This window comes from Triturus cristatus, chromosome 4_2 (assembly GCF_964204655.1).
Source record: "Triturus cristatus chromosome 4_2, aTriCri1.1, whole genome shotgun sequence".
Lineage (NCBI taxonomy): Eukaryota > Metazoa > Chordata > Amphibia > Caudata > Salamandridae > Triturus > Triturus cristatus.
This window is the reverse complement of record NC_140586.1, coordinates 195757948-195776467: the sequence shown is the minus strand read 5'-3', so window position 1 is coordinate 195776467 and position 18520 is coordinate 195757948. Positions and strand designations below refer to the sequence as shown.

Here is an 18520-nt window from a genome sequence, read left to right as displayed (position 1 = left end):
ATGGGGAGGCGATTCTACCTCTTTAATCTGTTTAATATATGAAAAAACTTGCTTCAATAGGGAATTAAAACATTCGTCCGGGGGGATATATACATTTATTATTACCAAAGAATTATTGATTCCCCTGCTAATAGAAGAGCAAAGGGTCACCCCCTGGAACAGGTTACTTGGGTCAACATAATGGGTAAAATTCCATTTGAATCTATTCGGCAAGAGGCACGCTATTCCCCCTTTTGCGTGCCCTTTCTTTGAAGGCGAGGCCATTGCCTCAAGAACGAAATAGTCTCTCCCTCCGCACAATCTGCTGACACACCAAGTCTCTTGGATGCAAATAATGCTAGCTTTCAAAGAAAACAAGTATTGTAATTTCTCGGGACTATTATTTATCCCGGCAGCATTCCAAGAGATAACTTTTCAATTATTGCTAAAGGTGTCGAAAGAGCTTAGGATTGTCTAAAGATTTAGTAGCCAAAACACCAGGCAACCAGTTCCACAGTAAATTATCTTCTATTGGGGGAATATTCTGGATTAACGGAACAGGCTTTACTTGCGTCACCAGACGTATATTTTTCGAAACCGAAATCTTTAGATCATCAGTTAAGGGAGGGAGACTATCTTGGACAATGCCCTGCTGAGAGAGTCTGTTAAAAGGAAAACTAATTCTCTCAGAGGACAGAACAGGTAATACTTGTGATATTTTTGTAGGTGGATGATAAGACCATACCGCACCACCACCCGGGGCATGGAAAGCAGGGGCGGTAGGATCAAGAGATGCAGACAACGAAGGGACCAACCCGGGCAACTCTACCACTAAGGGAGGAAATGCCAACCCTCCTATGTCCAATGGGGGGCCATTCCCAGGAGAAACTGGACGATCAGGGGAGATTTCTATGCCCAATACTGGGGGCTTCAAAATGTCATAAGAGTGAGTGGCCGCCTCCCTACCCACAGATTCTCCAGAAATATGGGCCTTGGTATCTAAAACCTGAGAATCCTCAAAAATTATTTGTCTCTGCCTTTTCTTCCTATATTTACGGATTGGTTTCCTCTTTTTTCCTATGTTCTTTCTTTGTTTTCTGATTTTTCCTTTTTCAACCACCCCTATCCCCTTCATTTCGGGCACAAAAATAGAAAATAGCTCTTTTTCAGCTTTTGGAATGGCGACCTCTACACTTTCTTCTTCAATTTCAGGGTCGAAAATCTTTACACAATTAGATAGGGGTAATTTGGAAGCTAAAAAGGGCTCATTTTTAGGGGTAGCCACGGGATTATTTTGAACTGAATTTACATTTATAGTTAAGTGATCACCACCTAACACATGCTCCTGCAGACCTACTTTAGAAACTAAATCAGGAACCTTTTCCGGGAGTTTTAACAATAAAACATTTAATATCTGAGTAACTGATTCCAGAATACAGTCAGAGCTTCCCACAAATTTACTCAATAACTGTAAGATGGAAGCCAGCAAATGTTCCAATGCAATCAAGGATTCAGAAATCGGTTTTTCCACTTTATGATAGCCAGGAAGACCCATATGAGCAATGCCAGATAAATTAAGGAGTGGGCTCTTGGAAATATTATACTGAGAAAAAATATCTGGCGATTTTAAGGAGGGGGTACTACTATAAAGCAAAAGACCAGAGGGAGTAACACCAATCGGGGACTTAAAGGCTTCAGGTAGTTTCAAAGAACCATCGTTTAGGTATCGACCACAAAGCTCCAGGTCAATACTAGACAGCTGAGATTCTCCCTTACTGTCCACCTTTAATTGTGAACCTCCCATGGGATCAATGGGAGTTAACCCTTTATAAATAGCAGACCCATTATTTTGTTGCCCAAACTCAGAATTAAAAGAAACACCCTTATTGTCACCAGACTTATCAGGGGTCACTGGGCAAGATTTTTCAGTAGTCGGAGAGTCCGCCAAATCTTTATTCCCCACATAAGGGCCCTTCTTCTCCCATAGTTGTGGCAACTGGCATTGACCCTTTAATACCAGATTACTGGCAGTCTTGTTACTAAGTGGGTTGGATCTTGACAACGTACAAGCCCTTCCCCCTAATAATCTCCCCGAACGTAACTTTTTAGCCGACATCTTTGTACAAGAGGAACAGGAAAAACCAGAACCCCGAATGAGTGAGATTAATAACAATTTAAACAATAAATAATTGAAAATTTGAAGGTAAGTTACGAAGAATACCTAATGAGCAGGAGGATGTTCACACCGTTATTATACAATACCATAAACGTGTAACACAGAATACAACACAAAATAAAATTATACAATTAAATATAAATAAATAGGCCCAGCCCAGCCTACTTTAGCCACAGAGGGCCCGCCCTTTGCCCGGACTTAGCCCGGCGCCGACCCGCGCGCGATCCCGCGTCGCGGGGATTGACTGTTGATTTATGCGCCTCTGTGTTTCCCCCGCTAAGGATCCTGGGGACTGTAGTCCTGCTGCACACGGCGGCCGCGGGGATTATAACTGCGGCAGCGGCAGGGGGACGACGATAACTGCAAGCAACAGCATGGGTCCAGGGACTCAACCAGAGGCACAACCAGGGCACAGGTAAGAATATGTTCGCAAATGACCACAGTAGGCAGAGCACACCTGCTCTGCCGGGATTGACTGTTAATTTATGCGCCTCTGTGCGCAAAGCTGCTGACGTTGGTGGGTTTCCCCCGCTAAGGATCCTGGGGACTGTAGTCCCGCTGCACACGGCGGCCGCGGGGATTATAACTGCGGCAGCGGCAGTGGGACGACGATAACTGCAAGCAACAGCGTGGGTCCAGGGACTCAACCAGAGGCACAACCAGGGCACAGGTAAGATATGTTCGCAAATGACCACAGCAGGCAGAGCACACCCGCTCTGCCCGGGATTGACTGTTGATTTATGCGCCTCTGTGCGCAAAGCTGCTGACATTGGCGGGTTTCCCCCGCTAAGGATCCTGGGGACTGTAGTCCCGCTGCACACGGCGGCCGCGGGGATTATAACTGCGGCAGCGGCAGGGGGACGACGATAACTGCAAGCAACAGCATGGGTCCAGGGACTCAACCAGAGGCACAACCAGGGCACAGGTAAGATATGTTCGCAAATGACCACAGCAGGCAGATCGCTGGTGAGTCGCTAGTGCGGTGCCCAGGTGACACAGGAAGACAGACTGGTAAACGGTTCTGGGCAGCACGCCTTCCTTTCCTTTGCCTTCCTTTGCCTGATCTGCTCGGCGGCGGCTCCTATTTTCTCCCACCCCTGCGCACCGCCGCGCGCTCCGCTTGAAGCGCGGCTTTGACCCTGCTTGAGGTGCGACTCTGAACAGGGGGAACAGAGGGGGCGGGGGAGAAGGAGCTGGAGCAGCAAAGTCCTCACGGCGTCTCTCCCGGACTTCTGCAGCACTTCGAACCTCGAACGAAGGAGCGGGGTGAAGACACGGACTGGGCTAGCAGCAGGGTTCACTGATTTCGCATAAACACTGAGCAAAGGGAGCAAGAGCGAAGTATGAAGTGTGGGGTGATCCTCGCGGCTCCTGCTGTGCACCAAGATGGGAGGGGGAGAAATGCCTGCAGGACCGCTCTCATTCGCGGCACCCGCTCCACGGCTCTCTCCCAGCCGTGCCTTGCACCAAAGAAGAGGAAAAAGTACTTGCGGGGCCACCCGCTATTCGTGGCACCGCAGCTGCCCGCTCCCGACTCCTGGCACTTTTCCGGCCGCAGCGTGATTGCGGCTTATCTCTCCCTCGCTTGCTCTCGCTCCTGGCTGTCAGTTGTGCGGGGGGCTTGAGGTAGAGGAGCGGCGCCCTCCTTGCTCCCTGCAGCTCTCACAGAATGGCTGGCTTGCTGTCCGGAGCAACCTGGAAAACACGCGTGCGCAATCAGTGTGACACCAATAGACCCACCGTACAGTTTATGGTACCTATACTGCATTACCTTTGTGGTATTGGTGGGTAGATTTGACATAGTACTGACCACCTAAGTCAGGAAGCCATGCACTAGGACAGTCGCAGCAGGGCATGCAGCCAGTTCAAACCAGCAATAAAACACCTGTCTCACAGGCAAGTTGGGGCAAGCGCGCCTAGGGTTCCCGCCTAGCTCCAACCCGTGAAGACACCTAGTTCAACTCCTTCCTTTTCCTGTGACAAGCTAACAGAAGGGTTCTTATTGTGCATGTTTATATAGCGCGAACTCAACCGAAGGTTATTGGAGCGCTATGTACAGTACCGTATTTACATTTAGATTGAAGCACGGGGAGATTAAGTACTTTGCCCAGAATCACGTACTATGGACGCGACCTCGAGACTCAAACCGTAAACACGTATGCAGCAAAACCAATTGTGGAGAGTGCGGGCATCGATCCCGCTACCTCTCGCCTGCTAAGGTAAGCAATGCTCTGCCGTTTGGAGCTACGACCCCTGCACCCGGACCCAACTTGATGCACTGGGCAATATACACTTTGCCTAGACTGACAGGATGGTGACGCGACACCAAGGCTTGCAGCCCGCGTTCTCACCATATGGCGGCAATATTAATGATGCGCCGCCGCTGAGACCATTGCGCCACTGCCAAGCCTCGAACCCTGGTCCCCCAGGCCAAAGTCGCGGAGAGAGAAATAATTAAACCCTATGAACCCGACCTTAGCTCGACTCGAGCTCCGGCGCTGTGATATGAACTAATGCCTGCCATCTATGTGCTAATATACAAGCGCTGAGCTCTCATTCTGGTGACCCGGCGCCGGGGCTCATGTACTAATACAGCCGCTGCATGCCCCCCCCCACGCCCTCAGCGGCAGCGTAGCCGACGGGGGGGTGGGCAATAACCTTTCCATCTAGGCAGCGACCGCGAGGCTGGCACCGTCCGCGACCCCCGGGGACCCAGGCAGCCCAGTTCCCAATCTCAGCAATGCTTGTGAGGGGGGGGGGGGTTATTTACAAGCCCGGACCCAACGCGAGTCACGGGAAGCCATGCACGTCATCTAGCGCGTGTTGGAGCGCTTCACACCGCACCGCGTTTCCATCGCAGATTCAAACGCGCGGTACAAATAATGTTGCTTCATTGTTAGAGCGCTTACCCAGACCACGTTCAAATTACAGCGTCAGGTGCAGGTAAAGAAGGGCTCTGCGCAAGGATATTATTGAGCGCGAGGGTGCCTGACGGTATTTGGAGTGCTGCAACTATTACACGTTCACAATACAGCCACTGCACCAAGGTATAGACAGCCTACCATAACGCGAATCCGAGGCACGAGGCTTGGTGTCCTACCCTACCGGCGACGCAGCCTACGAGCGAAAATCGAGCCCTGCCAGTTAACACCCTATCTGCGTTACCGCCGACAAAGCATTTCGGGCCGTACGCCGACACAATTCTTATGCGGTAGCGCCTAGCGGAGGAGTACACCCAAACCAGTTGTGTTATAAAACGGCACATTCATTTCGCGGTAGGCACGTTAAGATTAAGTCAGTTGCCCAACATCAATGGCTGTTGCGGGTCTATATAGCCAAAAGTCGCGAGGCCAAACCAACAAGGATGCGCGAATGCCTGCATCCGGGTATGTATATATTTGCCCCTTGAATGTTAAGCCGCATAGAGGTGCAAGCGGGTGTCGTAATGTCCGCAATCGCCTAATGCGAGTGAATATGGGCACGTGCGAAAACCTGTGAACCATGCATACCCCTGTATCATGTATCCGCATTATGGCAGCCAGCAATTACAGCTTGCACATTTGTATAGCGCGAACTCGACCCGAAGGTGAAATCGACCCGAAAGTATTTGAGTGCTTACATGAGCTCCGTATTTACATTACACCTCCAGGCACGGGAAGATTAGTACCATGTTACCATCTGAAATGTCCCCAATCTTGAGAACCGTGCACCCCCAACTTGCAGGAATTGGCGGCAATCTCATGGGCCCATACGATTTATGCAACGCGTATTCGTCAGCCCCCGTGTTTCCTTAACGCGTCACGCAATGACTGGGGAATTGGAGCGCTTTATGCGTTCAACTAAAATTCTGTGTGTATCATTGCATGCGCGACCCGACGTTATTGGAGCACTTGCCATAACACCGTATTTACATTACCCATTCAGGCCCGGTGAAGTTAATTGATTTGCCCTGAATCACAGCATGTGGACACGACCACGAGGCTCGAACCCTGGTCTCCTGCACCAGAGGTGGCAGTACAGCCGCGCACAGAGCGTACTGGTCCAAAGCGCGCGCACAAAGCGACTGAGCGGCGGGGGTGCGCATGGATCGCCATACACAAACCCCCTGAGCCGCCATGAACATAGCACTCTCCCCTTACCACCCCGCCAACCCTTACTTCTGTAAATCACTTATTTCATCACTGAGGCTAGTGTGCAGTTAAAAAACGTGCCTTACAAAATTTAGCTCGGATTCAACAAGGCACAGTGAATAAAGTGTGCCTGCAGAAACATCACGCATAGCGCCAGCAGCAAGGCTTAAACAGGGGCTTGTGGTGCAATTCTCACCTTTCACTCTTGCGCTGCCATTTCTGACAATCTGTGCTTAAAAGCTGCGCCCTTTACTCGGATTCAAGGAGCCGTCCTCGTGCCGACGAGAATCCGCAGCCTCCCATCGGTGAAAAACGCCAGCACCACGGCTTTATTACCGCGTAGGGACATCGTGACAGCCGGCGCTGACAAACCGACGCATTATTTGCTAATCCTAAATTTTTTTTATTTTTCCCTAAAAGATTTGCTTTTCTCAGCACCCATTCAATTATAGATGCTACAAATCCTTCCGACATTTAATTCCCTGCAGTGGGAGAACGGTAAGCGTTGGAGGCGCTGGCTAACAGCAGGAGTACAGGCGAGGCCTGGGGTGGCCAATCACCTGTTCTAGTATAGCGCTCCCTGCTACGAGCGCTGCGTTTAAGGCGCTGGCTAACAGCAGGAGTACAGGCCAGGCCTGGGGTGGCCAATCACCTGTTCTAGTATAGCGCTCCCTGCTACGAGCGCTGCGTTGGCTGACTGCAGGAGTACCGGCGAGGCCTGGGGTGGCCAATCAACTGTCTCCACTCTCTTGTAGTAAAGCGCTCCCTACTAACGAGCGCTGCGCCGGAGGCGCTGGGAGTATAGGCGAGGCCTAGGGCGGGGGCATCAGTCTGTTGTAGTATAGCGCTCCCTGCCAAGGAGCACTGTCTATAGGCACAGGGCCAAGAGAGGGCGTTCGCTGCCTATGGCCCTTTCAACACACATCGGTGCCCCTATTCCTGCTGCGTTGCCAGCAGACTATAATAAATCGCCCCCCTCGCCCAAATCTTGCGCCCCCTCCGCCCGTGGCCATCCAAGCCACAGGGCCCCGTCGACCTGGTACTGCCCAGGGACGGGGCGGGGCGGAGTGGGACAGCAAGACTCACCGTAGGTGCTAGGCCACAGCGACGAGATGACGCCCAGTGCAACGAGACGGGAACCACGACCGATGTTGCAAATGGCGAGGTGGGCGACAAAGAGGTCGCCAGGAAGGGTGGGGGAAGGCTAAATAGCCTCCCCCTCACACCAGGGCCAGGAAGTTACACGCATTGCGCGTCACTTCCTGGCCAGCCCGAGGAGGGGGGCTCCGGTCGGCGTCCCCGCCCCCTCCCTATGGGAGAGGGTGGGGAGGGGTGACCGGTGCCCCGGGGGCACTAAGGCGCCGACCGCCGATTGGCCCCCTGCGGGGGCCGCGGTCAGCGGCAGCTACGTAGGAGGAGGGGGAGACCTCGAGCAGACAAGAGTGGGACAGAAACAGAAAGGAAGGAGTTTAGTTTACTAGAGCGGCAATGGAGCCATAGAGACTGACTGGAGTAAGGATAGAGAGAGAGAGGGAGGCAGAGGGGAGGAAGAAAGCCCTCCTGGGACGGAGGGGTGGGGTGAGAGAACTCGACGTGACAGGACGGGCGGGGAGAGCAGCAGAGGCCGTGTCCTGAAGCAGCCTCTTCAGGGTGGCGCCCTGGGTGCAAACTCACTCCAGGGGGTGTTTAGTGTGGTTTAGCATGGAGCCCCGTCCTTGATACGACGCAGGGAGAGGTTGCACCCTCCCACCGAGAGCACAGCTCCACAGATCTTTCCAGAGAGGCCTTACACTTCAGAATGTAACTGGTGCTCATGTAAAGCGCTCCAATGCCCACGGGTCGAGCAAGCGCTATATAAAACAGCAACATAAAACAAGACAAGCTCGGCGAAGCGTGGCGCGCGCGCTTGGCGGGGGCGGGGGAGCGCATTCCAGGCGGGTGAGCGCACCCTTTGAAGTAGGATGCCAAACGGATTGCATGGCGGCACGATGCACGTGATTGTGCGCGTGCTCGCCATGCAATCCGCTTTTGGGAGCACTTTTGGGAGCCCCTTACTAGAGTCTCGCTGAGCGATCGCTTGCGCGATAGCCAGGCGAGACCTAAAAAGTATTAAAGCAGTAGAGTCTTCAGGGCTTTCTGGAATTTGAAGAGTTTTGGAAAGAGAGACACAAGCAGTCAGGCAGCAAGTTTAAGATCCTGAGTGCAAAGCTGTAGAAGGTGCCTACTTGAAGCTGACAGCACAGAGTGGTACCTCGAGGGTTGGATCAGAATTATGTTGGTCAAAAATGCACCCCCCCCACCAATGAAGAGTTTGATATTGAAGGGCAGTGATTTTTCAGAGACAATTGCGGCACACAGACAGATCAGCCGAGGTCAAATGGAGACTTTTTTGTTGTTGTCGTAATTCTGTTTTTGTTTATATTTAACAAGGATGGTTTCATTTTCGCAGTTTGTTTTGCCAGATAACCAGTACAATGGGAATCAAAAATAGAACCTCAAATAGTAGTATAAAACTTTATTTGGTTGTGAAACCATTAAAGCACACAAAACTAAACACAATGAGTAAAAACAAGGCAATTACATGCCAAAAATCACAACAGCATTAAAAACAAACCCCAAGTTAATATAAATAAGCTTCTTGCAAAGTAGCATTGAACGTACATAAATATATGTAATAAAGTGTTGGGTGCAAACAGTGCATAATCTACTATAGATAGGGTGTGCATGATAGTTGCTGTCAAGGAACCCGAAAATGATATCCTGCAATTGATCATTATTTCCCAACCATTTTACATGGCCTAACAGAGGCTGAGATAAACCTATAGACTGCATGCGCTTCCGGTTTGGTTTAACGAGGCTGGCGATGTAGTATCACTGACCTGCATCGTCTAATATCAAGGATTCTGAGCAGGGGGACCAGGATCATTTTCCTTAGAGACTTCTATATGTCACAGAAAAAGAAAAAAATGCAGCTGTGACTGTGGCCATTTTGCATCACAAGGGCAGGTTATCAGATCTTTATCGCGGTGGGAAAGAGACGGATAATTAACCAGCAAGTGAGACATATTTAGGCGAAATCTCACAAGGTACCTTTGTGTGCTGGAAATAGTAAGGAGGTACAGCTCAAGGCTAAAAGTCGTCCTTAAGAAAGGGTAAATTCTGACCTACATCTTACCACTCCCCCTAGCTTCTCTGCTAGTAGCCAGATGGGCTACCAGCTCCTTTTAATAAGGGCTTTTGAGTTCCTCATAAGGGACTGTGAGTTATCAAAGTATTTGTAGCAACTAATTAGATACAGCTGTGTCTTAATGTGCTGTAGCCACTGAAAAGAGTGTGCACTGTCCAGGGCCAAACAGTCTGAGATAATGGCCTTATTAAAGGTAGTTTCAGGACGGCACCAAATATAAATCCATAATAATGTCGGGGTTGACTTATTATATCCTCTAAATGTTGTAAACCCAGCTCATCCTGGCATATACTGGCAGGGACACACTGGGATATCCGCAACCGTTTGCGCAGGAATCTGTCCACACACGTTTGTAACGAGGTTGAATTTCAATAGCCCCAGGTACCTGCCTCATAAGAGGCAGCCAAAATACATCTGGCTTTATAGATGGTGGGCATGGTTTCAAGGAGGTGGGGGGTGGACAAGCCCAGTTTCTTCACAAACTTGAGAATAGCTGCCCTGTTCTTTTCAAAACGTCTGTGTCTGACCTCTATGAGATGCTGCCAAGACAGTTCTTGATAAAGGGAATCCCCAGGTAAATGAAAGTTGTAACTGTTTGAATTGTGATTCCAGTAAGCTGAAAAGACTTCACTTTGCTCTTAGGGCGGTCACAAATCATGGAATATGATTTAGACGTTTGTGAGTAATCCTAGCCTGTCCATATAACCTGCAAAACTGTCCAGCAGTCTTTGCAGACCAACTGCGGTCCGGGACATAAGTAAACAATTGTTGGTGTACATAAGGACAGCAGAATAACAGACCACCTCTGATAGTGGCCTCCAAATCGTTAATGAAAACACAAAACAACAAGCATTTGCAATGTAATAGGTCTCGCATTTACGCGAGTTTAAGCTATTGGCATTGTAAATGACAATGCCTTTTATTTGTTTTAGAAACGAAAACGAAAACGAAAACAAAAATAAAAGGCATTGTTATTTGCAATGTCAATAGCGGATACTCGCGTAATGCGAGACCTATTGCATTGCAAATGCTTGTTTTTCCCATTGCAGGTACCGGGGTGTATCGTTACGCATTGTATTATTTCTCCTTTGCCCAGCACAGGATTAAATCGTTACACAGTGCACTATTGTTTGTCTATTGCAACGTGTGTGATTCTATCATTGTAACCAGCCTAGCATGTTGAAAGCGGTGGTTGAGATTTGAACCTACCAGTCAGCCAGAAGAAATATTACCCTTTATTCTATTTTGGCTTATGTATCATGTGGTCTGATCGTATATATTTTTGTATAAAGTTTATACTTGTTTTTATCAAACTTGTGTGGAGTTCATTTGTGGTGTCACCAGGGGGCTGCTGTGGGCGTGGTTGCACATACTGAACACTATTGCCTTGGAGATAGGCCTGGCTGCTCTTGCCAAGCTACTAAGGGGGTGAGCAGGGCTATCTCAAACGGTGTCCTTACTTGGCCTAACGTTGAGTGGGGAGCCCCGGATCGCGCACTTAGTGACAGTAGTGCGGGACTGGGACAACGGCTTCCAACACACAGTGAATGGTGCATCTTCATAGGATGAAGAAAAGTGGAATCGCAACCTGTGGTAAGTTAATGTGGTAGAATGTGGGCTCTGTAATGGTCCTACATTTTTATCTCTTACATCATTGTATTTTTACCTGGTTTTCTCCCTTGGCTAAGATTGTTGATGTTTGTATTACATTCCATATTCTAAACGGTGTGTTGGGCAGTTGTAATCCTGCTGCAGAGGTGTTTGGATGCTCCAATACATGAACACAACTTTTATCATAAATTTGTGTGCGCAGATTATTTTGATCCATGACACTACCTCGACATAGGGATGGGCATTATAAGGAAAGGTGCCAAACCAATTGCTTCCATGCTCAATTTACAGGATAGGCAAGCCTGCTTTCCCAACGGCAGCATGTTCACGGTTTTATGAGTGAGCACCTCGGAAGATGATGGCAGACCAATTACCCAATTTAGGGTTACAAATTCACCACAATGTCAATGATACATCCTCTTTGACAGGCCTCTGTGTAAACTATCGTAGTTCCTGTCAAGGAACTGCGCGGAAGTGTCTCTGTGCGGGTCTGTGGCTGACCACCCTCACCACATAAGGCAGACTGCTAATGTGGGTCTGTGAAATACATATTAGTTCTGGAAACCTAAGATGGTGGTGGAGTGGCACAGCAACAGGAAGTGGACGGAGTGAAGAGGGTGCAGAGCAGTGATGGCTCCTCCGCTATGGCAGAGGAGTGTCGCCCCACTGCTTTTAAGCAGTGCATAGTTGAAACATAAAATGATAATAACTTTGCATCATTATCATTTTATGCTTTGTACTGCTTTGCAGGCGGGTGAGTGGGCGGGGCTGCCCTGCTCTCGGAGCAGGGTGGGGTTGGAGTGGTTTGCCTACTCCTAAGTACGCAATGACTGTTTGGTCGGCTCTCTCGGGCCGCCAAACAAGTCATGCGCACTTTCCCCGTTCTCCACGCATGCTGCATTACAGACTGTGTGGAGAACATGCCCACCCTTCGAGCCCCTGGCTGAGCTCCATGTCACAAGCGCTCAAACCACTCACAATTCTGCATTGCAGTGTTGTGATTGGCTTAGGGAAAGCAGCCTGGCTGCCTGAGTCCTGTTCCTGGAGTCGGAGGGAGTAGAGCAGGAGCAGAGATGCAGGACACGGGACCCGGTGGCAAGGAAAGTTTTTTTTTTTTATTCACCCCCATGTGACACCCCCACTGCACCCCCCCGTGACCTCTACTGCGACACCCACCCCGTGACACCCCACAACCCCCCTCGCCGGCCGCCACTGGTGCAGAGGGGAGGAGTCATGGGAAAGAGTTGGAAGTGGTCAGGGCTAGGAGGCAGGAGAGAAACCTGAGTTTGGAGACAGGGTGTAACATGATGGGAAGGGAAGTGCTGACACAGATGTTTCATTTGCAGCGGCTCCCGCCATAAAGTAGGGTGAGACGTTGGTGGTGTTTCTTCCACCACACCATCATTTTGTTGGTGTATCCGTCAAACTCTAAATCAGCTCCCAAGTGTAGCTTTATCATGAAATGATGGAAAAAACACGATAATTTGTTGAACCAAATATGTTCATCCTTGAGGATTAAAAGTATTACTTGGGCTTTTAATGGTTTCATTACTTGGCAGGGAAGCCACTTGTCACCTCCACAATTTCATGTTCAAGTGAGGGGTCGTTTTATCCTTTCGTGTTTTGACTTTTTCTTTCATTTCAGTTAAGTTTTATGCAAAATGAGGCTTAGGAGATGAAAGCAAATTTGCTGCTCCTTCTGACACTTGAAAGCTCACAGCATGTGCTCATGGCAAACGAAGAAATAAACTAGCGATGAAAACAGAGCACTGGAATGCGTGTTTGTTCGAGTGTCATTGCCAGTGGTATGACCCTCGCAGGCTTTGAAGTAGATACTGGGTACTTAGTCATGAATTGCAGATAACTAGCAGACTCGGTAACGTCGTCCATGTTACTGTGGAGAGAAACTGTTTGCACTGGGAGTGCGCGCGCAGTAAAGCTCCTTGTTTTCCCATGAAACTCACAGCGGCAACATTTCAGCAAAAGGGCAGTTAATGTTACATCAAATGCCCTTTGATCTTCATGACCCCACACGAGTGGCATCACACAACTTTTTTTCGGAGGTGAATATTGTACAATGCTCCTTGAAACGTCGATGACATTACATGTTAATAGCAGCGAGTGATTGATCCGGAGCTGTCAAACACGGTGACTAAAACAGATAAATGTTAGAGCACTTACAACATGCCTGGACTAGGTCACACAATTATTTTCTTTTTTAAACACGAGGAGATGGGAGTGATCTGACCAGAATCACAGGATGTTGAGCCTAAGCCCAGATTCAAAACCGGTGGCCAGAAGTACGACCGTTTTTTTGTGGCTACAAACAAGAAATCGGCCGGTTTGCAACTGCAACAAGCTTTTGCCACGCGGCCACGAAAGTGAAAGCGATTGCGATCGCGTGCGTGCTGCCGAGGAAAGACACATGGCGCTTCGCGCGTGCACGTTCACGTGCACTGAAGCTTTAGGCCACGGCAGCACTTTGAAAATCCTAACTATAAAATGTCTCTCCGAGCCAGCGCAAGCGCTGGGGCTCAGCGAGACCTAAAAACATGGCAAGCACACAACCCCGCCTGAAGCCTTGGCAGATCTTAGTGCCCCTTCGATGACCTTGAGTGCTAAAAAGAGTGGGCTAACTACATTTAAAGCGTGTCCTCCAAAAGTTTTAAATCATAGGGAGCAGTGTCTGTGAGTTTTACGCCCTCCCTTGAGGTATCAGGCGGGGACTCTATCTTCCCCAGCTTTTTGTGCGTCGCTCTTGAATCGGCCATTTGGGGCTGCTTTGGCTTGGCGTTAGGTGGTGGCTGCGGCATTCCTCGATCTGATCTTTGACTGGCTTGTGTTGCCCTTTGACTTATTAGATATTGGAAAAGCAGTTTCTGTCTCGTTTGATGGATCTGATATGTGGGCAATGTTCAGGTTGTCCTTAAAAACACAGGGGTTGCCCCCTGGCGGTGACATTGACAACCTCAACAGCCCCTGGAGGTTCATTAACGCACCCTCAACAGGTTCACTTCAAAGGGTGCAAATAACAGATGGATCGCCAGTGGTAGCCGTGGACAATGCTTTCTTAGTGGCATCCATGCTTTCGTCAACCTGTTCAATTTGCATATTTAGCGCGCCCATGGCATTTGTCAGGAATCTGCTGAAGGTGCCTGATAATTGTTTCTTGCGGGCCACACTGGTTGAGCTTAGGACAGCAGATTTTCTCTTGCCCATATTGTTTTTAGCAAAAGTTCAGGATAGATAGTCAGGGGGGAGTAAAGATACCTGGAGACCCTCTTTGTCCGCTTAGAAAGCTTGCTACTGTACAAGTATTGCGGAGGAGCGTCGTCCCACTGCTCTCAGAGCAGTGCGAAAAGGAAAAATAAAATGATAATAACAAAATGTTATTATCATTTTATTTCTCAGTGCTGAGTCAGGGTGGGGCAGGCTGTGCTAACCTGACACCAGCAGCCAGCAGGGAGGATGAGTGGTGGGGATGATAAGTGCGCATGACGGTTTGGCTGGCAGTCTTATGATGGCCAAACCAACATGTGCACTTAGCATTTCTTCACTCGGCTGTTTTGCACAGCTGGGTGGAGACCAGTCCTAGGCACTGTCTGAGTAGCAAACCACGGAGCTCTGACCATTACCAGCATGATAGCAGCGTTGTGATTGACTTAGGGGAGTCTGGGAGCCTGTGTGCTGCCAGTGTCGGGCACAGAAGAGGACGGGGGAGAGGCGGTGGCTATACACAGGTGGTACTTTATTTTTACTTTTTAACCCCCGCCTCCACCCACTGCCCAACCACTTCTGGTTGCCAGCAGCCGCCCCTGCCCACCCTGGAGCTGACTGGTGCAGGACGGCCAGGACACGTCTCATGCAGTGGGAAGTGTCTCTGCACTTTATAGCTCTCATTGGCAGCCACAGGTGTTTCAGATGAAAGGGCTTTCTCCATGCTCCCTCTCTTCCCTCAGAGCAGCATGGGAAATGCAGTCCTCACATAATGATGCACTTTAAACCTCAAATAATACTGCAAAGGAGTGGCACTTGTAAAAAATGACCTATAAAGATGACGATGGAAAGGGGATAGGAGAGAATAGAGAGAACATGTCAGCAGTCTGGAATGATTACTCCCATTTTGTATGCATCAGAGAAATAGTTGATTCGCGCAGCTGGAGAAACAGGGTAATCAACAACGTGTAACTGCAAATGTTGATTTATCGTTTTTCAACCCTGGAATAATTAGGCCAAGAATGGTTGGAGATGGGGGTAGGAGTCACAGAGGTTTCTGTCAGAGATGTAACCATCTGCTTTCTTCTTGCTCAGAATTCATAGGTGCCAAATGTAGTCCACGTGACAAGAAGCAAACTATATATTTGTTTCACACCAAATTTCATTCCAAAATGTCTAGTTCTAGTTGGTACCCACGCGCACTATGATAATGACCCGATCACTTGCCTACAATCTTCATTATTCTCTTTTGGTCACTGACCAGTCACTTTATGGCTCTGTGTCATGCGGTACACACTTTCCAAATCCTTCGCTTTCTTTAAAGAACTAAATGCATATTGGGAGTTGTGATATTGGTTCTTTCAAAGCAAAACAACTGCCTAAGCACGCTTGCAAATGAAAGCCCAGAACTAGAACACAGGGTACCCAATGAACATGGGGTGACCAGCTGGCTGTATGTCAACGGGACACCACTTTTTCATGCCGTCCCTGCATTTGTATATCAGTGGGCTCTGTTGTAATCTTGTTTGTTTTTTTGATCCAACGGATCCACCTGCTAACAATGATATGCAAAAACATTGTACAGGAATAGATAAGTGGATCCTGGTTATATGAAGCCACCTGGTCACAATGTCAAGGAATCATCTGGTAACCGTACACAGAGAATGGGCATCCAAATGCATTGCATGTAACCCACTAGGCATAAAACTAACTTGGATACACTAAAGTATCATATCCATGAGAGATTTTTCATATCTGACTTACTCATCCTTGCGAAGCGTTCTAATGTCCTCGGTACAAATAAGCATTTTAAGAAAAGCGCAAAGCAATATGTGAATTGATGAAACAATTCCTTTAAATAAACTGAAGATTCGGGAACTTAGTACTGAAAGGCTATAAAATTAACCGGTTGTTTAGCATAGCCAGATCAAAGGGTCGATTTTACCTGAGCAGTGTTTCCAGAACGTGACGCCAGCCACCAGTCCCACTTATCATCCAATCAGCACTCGAGACTACGAGTGAGACCACCAAGGCAACCGACGCGTTTCAAAAGTTGATGTTTGCTCGAGGAAGTCCTGGACAGTGAGGACAAAAGTGACGTAGGAAGTAATAACATAGTGACCAACAACCTCAATACAAAACGATGCGGGGAGTGAGCTGAATAACGAAATCCGAAAGCGAAGCTAGCAATATGCCTGCGGCAGGTAGGAATATGTGCACTGATTTCTAATTATTTAAGCTGTTAAGATCCATTGAATCTGCAATGCATTGTAAATGTTCTCAAACATGCAAAGGAACTAATCGCTCGTTATTTCAAAAAATGCATTTATGTTATTTACATCTCCTACCAAACATAAAATGGTTCTCAAATTTTATCTGGAATGCGTTATGGACCAATACCTTTGGAAACCTACAGATGAGCGCTTAGTTCAACATGGCCGCCAAGCCACCTTTCGAAATAAAATGGATCTAACAGCGAGTTCTCGCTGCTACGCATAGGTGGCGGCTATTTTGCTTATGCGCTTGCGCTGTTTCTGTTTTAAGTAGGGCGGGAGTTGCGCTGATTTTATCCAGAGGTGTCAGAGAGCTTTACAATAGAGCGAAAGATCGTTACATGAGAAGTTTAGAGTAACATGGGAGTAAGTGATTATATTAATAGCTACTAGGTTACTTATGGGGGTAGTTACGTATTACATATTTAGAGAAGTTAAAGCGATTAGTGTTACAGAAATACAAATGTACTGAAGTTTTAAGGTTCTCCCTGAAGATTTGAAAATAGGTGGTGGTGTGAAGGTTTGGAGGTTGCTAATGACAACTTCTAGTCACATTATCTGAGAAAGATTGCACCATAAGCCTTTCCCTTTTGAAAGTTGGAGGTTTCAGCAGCAGATTTAAGCATTTCATGAATGCTAAAGCAGGGGTCTTCAAACTTGTTTTGGCGAAAGCCCCCTTCAAAACTCGTTTAGGCATCAAGCCCCCACACTACCTCACAAAAATTTCTGTAAGCTAGTGCTCTGCATCATCGACAGTCATTTCACTGGCAGAGTCCAGATCATATATGGCAAAAAAAATGATACGAATTAAGAGTGTTTAGTATACTGGAGGTTTGGGAGCACCTGTGGTTAGTCGACAGATGCTTTTTACAAAGGTCAAATGAAGTCTCCAAGAAATGTTTTGCACAAAACAATTTACAATGGTGCTTTAACAAATAATTTGACTTACATTGATAAAAACACTTTCAAAACGAATGTGACGTGAATGTCTGGGAACCGAATGATTGCAATGCGGCACAGACGCAGTGGGTGACCTTGGGGTATATGGTGGCTAAGCGTAACATTGCACAGCTATGGGGCTCCCCGAGGCCACCCACGGTTGATGTATGGAAGGAGAATATGGACTGGTGTATGTTTAGGGAAAAGACGGTGTATGTGGCGAGAGGTAAGCCAGGGAAATGGAGTAGGGTATGGGGTCCGTGGAATTTATATCGAGGCCGTATCTGCGCCCCGCCTTTGCCATTAGAGGTCGATATTGCTTTGACCTCCTAGCCGCGCATTCTGCGGGAGTGTGTGATGTGTGTTCCATGCTTTGTTTTCCCATTGCCCCCCTTCACCGCTTCTGGACCAGAATCGCTTTGGACACTGTATGTTGTTCCCCGTCCTGGGAAGAGCACGCTGCTATCTCGGACTCTCATTGCCTTGAGTGTGTTTTATGTTTAATAAAAAATGAAACCGTTGTTTTAAACCGCTCCTGGCCTATGGCCATGGTCTGTTATAGGTGCTTACGGACTGCCGGGTGCTTTGCCGCTGGTTCATTTGAATGTATGGCGTTACACTGCGGGCCCGCGGGCTCTATAGCGGCCGGCCCTGGTGGTTGTAGGCCCTTGTATGTCTTTTATTGTGTGCTAACGGTTTCTAATAAAATAAAAATCAAAAAAAAAACCAAAAAAAATATGACGGGTGTGCCTGTTTTTCACCACGGAGACTGTCAATTTGTGGATGGATTTCTGCTACTGCCATTCTGAGGATGTGTTCCACCTGCCATCCTGAGTTTGTGCTCCTTTCCAGCCTTGATTCCGTACTTAGTCTACAATACTGCAAGTGCAGAGAACCCAATCTTGCATAAATATGACGTACCTCAAAGGCAGGAGAGTTTTGATAGGAATTTCCCTTGAAGATAAATGTTCTGCATACATCTTCAGCCAAAACTCCCCTGATGAAAATA

General features: G+C 48.2%; 1 protein-coding gene and 1 long non-coding RNA gene across 6 annotated transcripts in view; one reads left to right on the top strand and one right to left on the bottom strand.

Annotated features, from left to right (window-relative positions):
* Positions 1-18520, bottom strand: part of LOC146833373 (serine hydrolase-like protein) — a 143439-nt gene that overhangs the window by 92107 nt on the left and 32812 nt on the right. For 3 of the 5 annotated variants that reach the window (XM_085601160.1, XM_085601166.1, XM_085601169.1), the window contains one exon: positions 16245-16374. The exons of the other annotated variants lie outside the window; for them this stretch is intronic. The gene's annotated coding sequence lies outside the window, so the exon portion shown is untranslated. Of the gene's footprint in view, positions 1-16244; positions 16375-18520 lie in introns of those variants that run through there. 5 annotated transcript variants of the gene reach the window in all.
* Positions 16310-18520, top strand: part of LOC146833372 (uncharacterized) — a 60117-nt gene continuing 57906 nt past the window's right edge. Inside the window, exon 1 of the long non-coding RNA XR_014960573.1 lies at positions 16310-16503. This is a non-coding gene — a long non-coding RNA (uncharacterized LOC146833372). The remainder of the gene's footprint in view (positions 16504-18520) is intronic.